The following is a 7,985-nucleotide window of genomic DNA, read 5'->3' as shown; positions in this document are numbered from 1 at the left end:
TCTTCTCCGTTCCTCTCTTTCTTCTTCTTGCTGTCTTTGTTCTTCTTCATACTTTCTCTTCTCAGCAATCTGTTCCTTTACAAACATTTGAAGGGCCTGGCCGGAAAGACCGTCCTCCTTCCCTATATTCCTAAAATATTGGTGCTCCTCGGTTGACATGTTGCTGATGGGGACGGGGTGCTGAGTGAGTTAACTGGGTGTTCCCCGAGGAAAAGGCTTATGATGATGAGGAAGTGTCCTTAGAGTATTGGCACTTCAGTGAGTGGCACCTTTGAATGAGGTGGCACTGTGGATGAGTGTGCCGTGCGAAGGTCACACTAGGGGAAAGCGTTCCTGAAGGAAGTCTGAGTCCTCATGGGTGGATACGCTAGTAAATGGAGTGCTCCTAAAGCCTCTATGGTCCTTATGGGCAGAAACACTGGTTGTATGGCACTCTGTTTCTTCAATACAGGTGCAGTGGCTTATAAGAGGTTGCTTTGGTGAGGTGGCACTGTGGTGCCTGTGCGCTCCGTGGAGCAATGCAAAATGTCAGTGCATGAATTGGCACTGAAGGTGAGGTACTCTGCCTGAGCAGAAGGTAAGTAGGGAGTAAAAGGTAAATGAGAGACTCCAGCAGAAGGGAGGAGAAAAGGAAAGTGAAATGAGAAAGATAAGTGCTTCAGTGATTGGGTGCTTAGCAGTGTCGCAGATTAGTGGCACTGAGAGAAATGGAAACTGGATGTGACACGAGTGGGTAGCTAGTTATGAGAACTAGACATGAGGACAGGTAGGCAATGAGAGAGGCACACAGTGTGGTAAGATACCCCACTCGCTGCACTCCAGTTGGAAAACGCATAACAATATAGATATACATGTGCTTTATAGTGTATGATAAATGATCTGAGCTGAAGCACTTGAAAAGGAAAAAGTTGTTCCGCGTGATTATTCGCTAAACACAAGTGCTCAGAAATTATGCACTGTGTATATAATAAAATTTAATGGGTAATGAATTTGAAATTCCTGATTAAGTATTAATATAATTCTTTGTATCTGCCTTTTATAATTTGTGAGTTGGTTCCCAAACTCGTAAGTAAATTATGTCGGTCCCGTGTTAAAATGAAAGGATACGCGACGGAAAAGAAGAAGGAAAAAAAATCTCTCTCTCGGTGAGCTTTGTGATAGGGAACGTATTTGTTATGAAATCTGTTAAAGCTGTTTTCTTTTAGTCTCAAGAGAAAATACAGTCTTTTGCGGAATTACGTTACAGTAAGGCTTACTTTAAGTATTTATGGAATTGCTACTGTTTCGCATGAATCAAAAAGCTATGGTATGGTACGCAAAGGTGTTTCAAATTGTTTCACATAGTTTCCCGGGTTACTTTAAGGCACACAGGGAGGAAGCTCGTTCCATGAACGAACGTTGTGGGACTGCCGCGCTCGTGGCAACAGCTGATCAAGTAGGGAATGAAATGGAATTGAAGGGAAAACACTCCTTCTTCAGTAATTAGGGTTTTGGATGAGAAGATGAATCTTTTAACGTTAAACCATCAACAATGTCTTTACTTTCTTTTACTTTAATATATGCTGGGAGGGTTGTTAAATAACTACGTTCAGAAATGTTTTTATTTATTTTTTTTCGACACTGGGACGATTCGCTCATGCGCCGCTCTGAACAAAACATTTCTCACTAGCCGTGTAAATGCCAGATATCGCTACACAGTTCCCTGTAAGCTACTGGTTATCTCAAAATTTATCACTAACCAAGAAATGTACATTTTTCTTTGCCGTAAATATTCTGAAATAAACTCCTAGCTACTGGTCCTAGCTTACACATGCAAAATTCCCTAACTACACACTCCTTAATTCTTAAGTGGCAACCTCACACCCTGTCCTACACTTTGGAAATTTTGTGGGTAGACACTTCATGCTTACCTAGCTGTTTTCGCTAATATAAAACCCTATACGTTCTCCTGTGTTATGAACACTTGTAACGATACGAGAATTGTTGTGTTTCTTTAAAGAAATATTAATATCACTTCTCTTATTTCCTTAATATTAGAAACATGCACATACCCTGTTTACCAACGTTCTCCACTCCGATCGCTCCTGTGCCCTTTGAATAATGAAATGATTACCGTAAATTGAAAATAATTGATTTTATATATTCCTGGTTTTTTCCTAGTCTAGCTTAATAGCGAGGCTAATTAATGCTAATATGACTAATCCTGGCAAGGTCGCCACTATCATAAACCTTGAGTCTTGGTTGGGGGAAGAATTGAACCTTAGATTTCCCTGGATTTACAATTAAAGGAGGAAGGTCGCCATTGGAATTAGAATTCTTTTACAAATTACGGGGGTTTATTTACAAGGATGTAACAATGAAGCAAGGAGACAAACAAAAAGTGGTAGCCGAGGGGCAGACTCATTAATTGGATACGTAGAACAATAATGCAGGGATTGGCAACAAGCAAGCTGATTAATAAAGGGGGCCAATGTAAAATACAATTATTCCCATACAATAATAATAGTTAGACATGCCCCGATTACACTAGATAGTCTCAGTTAGATGCTGCAAGGGACTGAACTCCAGGATGGGGAAAATAATTCATATAAAATTTTATGAGGCCACAACAGAACGTCAAGGACCCAACTTCGACCGGGAATAATTCAATAATAATGAAAGGCAGTCAGAATTATCGGGCACAGAATGCGAAGAGCAGCTGTCTCTCCTGAAAGAGACGTCCCGGGTTAGAAACGATGGTACACACTGAAGGAAATTGAATTCCCTTGTAAATGTTACACATTTCACATGTTAAGTATTAACCACTACGTAGCCCAGCAGATAATTATGATGAAATCGCATAGGCACAATATGAGGATCGTAATTGCTTGGGCTTTTAACAATGAACACGTGATCACACTCACACAAAGAGTAAATTTAAACACTAGTATTGCTTAGCCTAAATTGCCCTTAAGTTGCACTGGAGAGGGATAAACGGATAATTAGCACGGGATTGCTACTGACATTCAAGGCACATTAATGGCAAGATATGGGAGGGCGGCAGGACTCGTAACAAGGGAAAATTGCTTTGTGGAGGAAGGAGTTAAAGTTTACAGAAATGGGAAATTCAAGGGGTTTTTAAGTGGAAGGGAAAGGGCTGGCTATTGACTACTTGCAACTTACGAACCTTGTATGACCATTGAGGGCTCCAAAGAATCGTCTTGGCTGTCTGTCGAAGATAGTTCAACCAGAGTAGCGGGAGAGGATGCAGCACGTGCATTCCTGACGAGGTCACAGGAGTCTCTCCTTCTTCCAAAACACGGCGTCTTGAATTTTGAACTTTGGGCCAATCGTACCTGCAAGGAGTCATACGCCAGCAAAACAGCACAGGAAAAAAGTTCTTAAGGCTAAGTGCTTACAGATTAAAATCCTACCTGTCCACTACCCCCATATATGCCTATTTGACCTTCCCCATACTTAAGTGCTCCCACATCACGTGATGGGGATGAAAAGGGGGTTGACAGCAGTGGGCCTATTATTTCCCAGGATCAGGCAATGGGGGGCATGTTTCCTACACTGCTATACACTGGTACTAACAGCCCTGATCTAGTTCAAACTATGTTTGTTTCTCCTTTTCCCGCCACTTTTCCCGGCCCGGCAGCCCAAATGAATATCAGACGACATTGCGAAATTAATGATGCACAGGCCTCTACAGGGAAGTGGGATATATCCTTGACAATATATATATATATATATATATATATATATATATATATATATATATATATATATATAAGGAGGAACAGGATAGCCAGAAGACGTGGTAAAATTCAGACATTATCATTTCTTAGAAATTAACAGAGGCACAGCCGAGCTTTCGGGAATACGTAACTTTTCCCATCATCAGGTCACTTATCTATGGAATTACATAAAAATAAAAAAGAAACAGTAAGAAAACTATACCGATTGACTAAATCTAAAAGTATTAAAACAGTTATATATAATTGACAAAACTTTAAAATACATAATAATATAACTTTAAAAAAAAAAAAGGAACATAAAAACCTAAGTTAACAAGCAATAAGAAATCAAGTACCAAACAGAAATCGTCAAATAAAATCACTGAGAAGATAGATACTGAGAGAGAGAGAGAGAAAAAAAAAACAATGAATATTCAAAATGATAAAAAAAAAATGATAATTTAATACAAAATACTGGAGAACCTACTGTTCATGTCGTAGTTCAAATGACAACTGGGCGAGTTAGAAGACTGCAAATGGAAGAGGGTGAAATGGTGTGAGGAAAAAACTAAAAGAAAAAAAGCAAACTATGCAATGAACAATGGAACAGAGGTGGTTTGGCTATTGTGGTGTTGGTGATTGTTGTTTAATATGGAGGGACTCTAAAAGGGAAGCGAATGGCTATTTTTGTTTGTCCAAGTATTTGAAAATCACTGTACATGTATGTGATGGTGGCAAGATATAGCATGAAGTCTAATGGCACTATTTTCTTTTTGCTTAAAGCTGAACCTGTACGGTGGCTGACACCCTATGAGAGTCGATGCGCACCTTAAGTAGGCGCTTGGTACATCCATACAAGTCCCAAAATTACATTTTGGGCAATTAAACTTGTAAACAATGCAGGTACGCATCAACTCCGGGAGGGTGTCTTTCACGCGGAACAGTCTTCCGATTGTAAGAGGGTTATTAAAGGTAAATCTGAAGTCAACATACGGATACAGATGGCTCAAGAATGACAATAATTTTCGTTTGATTAGGACAGAATCGTTAGTGAAGGAAGGAAACATACATTATCTTTTTGGGAACAGTGCAGACTACAGATTTTGGCTTAAAAATATTGTCTAAAAATTCTTTAACGATTTTATTGAACATGTTAAAGGGATAGCAATTATTCTTAAAATACCTCTCTAAAAACTGGACTTCTAGGTGAAAGTTATTCCAGTTGGAGCAAAGGAAAAGGCTCGATGAATCAGAGTTCTACAGAATTAGTCTTAAAAACAAGGGGACAGTGACTAAAAAGTTTAAACCAAGGCCGGTAAACGTTTTCTTTCTAAAATGCCAGTCATAAAATTTCCCTCAGAACGAGAGACCAAAAATATCTAAAAGGAAATGCGGCCATTACATTCTTTTCCATAGTAAAAGTAATATTTGGATGAAACGAGTTGATAAAATCTAAAAACAACTGGGCATGACATTCTTCAGTAAAAAGTCATACTTTCTTACATTTACTGAATCGTCTATAAAGTTGTTTTTAAATTTTATCTGGGCTCTTTGATCCAAATATTGTTCTTTAAATGGAAAAGAATGTAAAATGGCCGAAAGAATTTCCTTTTTAGATATTTTGGTCTCTCGTTCTGAGGGAAATTTTTACGACTAGCATCTTTAAAAATAAAACGTTTTTAAATGCCTTGGTTTCTTTTTAGTTACTGTCCCCTTGTTTTTTAAACTAATTCCTGTAAAACTCGTGGTAAATGGTTTCCTTTGCTCCAATTGGAATAATTTTCACTGAGGATCCAGTTTTCAGATGGTTTCGAAAATTGACTATCCCTTAAACATGATTGAACATAAAATAACCATGAATTTTTGACAATATTTTTAAGCCAAGAATGTCACTGGGACAAAAAAGATAATGCAATTTTGCTTCCTTCAAACGATTCTGTCCTAATATGAAAATTATTGTCATTCTTGAGCCATCTGTATCCGTATGTTGAACAGATTTACCTTTAATAACCCTCTTAATCGGAAGACTGTTCCGCGTGAAAGTCCTTAAGTTTATGCGTACCTGCATTGTTTACAATTTTCTGCCCAAAATGTAATTTTGGGACTTATGGGATGGAGCGCCTACTTAAGGTGCGCATCGACTTCTCCGGATTCAGCCACCGTACAGGCTTAGCTTTAAAGCAAAAGAAAATAGTGCCATTCTTCATGCTATATCTTGCCCATCACATATGGGGTCAGTGATTTTCAAAATACTTGGACAAACAAAAATAGCCATTCCTTCCAAATCTTTTAGAGTCCTCCATATTAAACAACTTATCTGGTCAACAAATAGAAGCCAAACCACCTCTGTTCCATTGTTCATTGCATAGTTTGCTTTTTTTCTTTTTAGTGTTTAAACGGAAACACCATTTCTACCCTCTTTCCATTTGAAAGTCTTTAATCTCAGTTTGTCATTTAATACGATTATGAATTTTAGTAGAGTTCTCGTCTTTTTTGTATCTACATTATAATTTTTTTATCATTTTGAATATTCATTGTTTTTTTCTCGTGATTTCTCTAGTATCTAATTAGTGATTTTAAACGATTTCTGGTATTTTTGCTAAAGAGACCTTTTAGGTTTTTATGTTTTTTTACTTTATATTATTATGTATTTTAAAGTTTTGTCAAATATATAACTGTTTTAATATTTTTAGATTTAGTCAATAGTTAGTTTTCTTACTGTTTTTCTTTATTTTTATGTAATTCCATAGATAAGTAAGTGACCTGATGATGGGAAAAGTTACGTATTCGTAGAAAGCTCGGCTGTGCCTCTGTTAATTTCTAAGAAATAATAATGTCTGAATTTTACCACGTCTTCTGGCTATCCTGTTCCTCCTTAAATTGAAGTTTTCTAGAAATGACAACATAACCAGTTATATATATATATATATATATATATATATATATATATATATATATATATATATATATATATTATATATATATATATATATATATATATATATATATATATATATATATATATATATATATATATGCCTGAGGATAGAGAGAGAGAGAAGTTGCAAGATCGTTCACAATTGTTTAATGCAATCAAGGTCATTGTAAACGACATATTAAACTATTCCTATCAATCATATGAAGCGATTAACAGCTCTTCCGTCTTGCTAAACACGGTGTAATTAATCTCTCTCTCTCTCTCTCTCTCTCTCTCTCTCTCTCTCTCTCTCTCTCTCTTCTCTCTCTCTCTCTCTGTACGGGGAAATAATAAATATTATCAAATATCTTTTGGCATGTTAAGTAGGGCATGTTATTCTACATTATTTCCTGTGTAATAACAAATACTTCATGCCCTTTTAACGTAGTTTTGCAAATGCTCGCGTCCCCTCATTACTGACTGAGGTTGGGGTTTTAGGAAAGAAGGCAGATATCCGAGACATTATCTCGAGAAGGACGATAATGGTACCAAAATACAAAGGGCCTCATGAAAGGTCAAGCATGAATGAATTACAGTTGGCTTCAAAGAGAAATTATGCTTCTGCTCCCGCGTTTGATCTCATTTCATGAAAGGTCAGCAGAAGGATCTAATACAATGACTGAAATCACTGACATTTTAGATTCGTCTACTTGTTTCATTTATGTAAACAGACAGGGCCACAGTCACAGTGTTTTTCTCTTCTCTCTCTCTTCTCTCTTCTCTCTCTCTCTCTCTCTCTCTCTCTCTCTCTCTATATATATATATATATATATATATATATATATATATATATATATATATATATATATATATATATATATATATATATATATACATATATACATATATATATATATATATATATATATATATATATAGATAGATATATATATATATATACATATATATATATATATATATGAATAACGAATATATTTTATATTGTACTTCATATTTGATCAAAATACATTGCAAACTGATCATTAAGAGAATGGCACCTTATATAATCAACCAGTACTTCATTTTGATCAAAATACTTTTGCAAACTGATCAAAGTCGTATTTATATATCAACCAGTATTGATTTTCATGAAATCCCCATCAATACAGAGCTAGATAAAAATCAATCTTCTCTGAAACTTAAATAATAGCTTAGAAATAAAGGCTCATGAATCAAATATCAGTCTCCATCCAATTCGGTTTCAAATATCGTTCCTTTATTTGTATCAAATTTAAATTCAAAGACTCGTGGCTTTTTATACAACGTCTCTTGACTATTTATACTAACCC

This window comes from Macrobrachium rosenbergii, chromosome 47 (assembly GCF_040412425.1).
Source record: "Macrobrachium rosenbergii isolate ZJJX-2024 chromosome 47, ASM4041242v1, whole genome shotgun sequence".
Lineage (NCBI taxonomy): Eukaryota > Metazoa > Arthropoda > Malacostraca > Decapoda > Palaemonidae > Macrobrachium > Macrobrachium rosenbergii.
Note: the sequence above shows the minus strand (reverse complement) of the source record.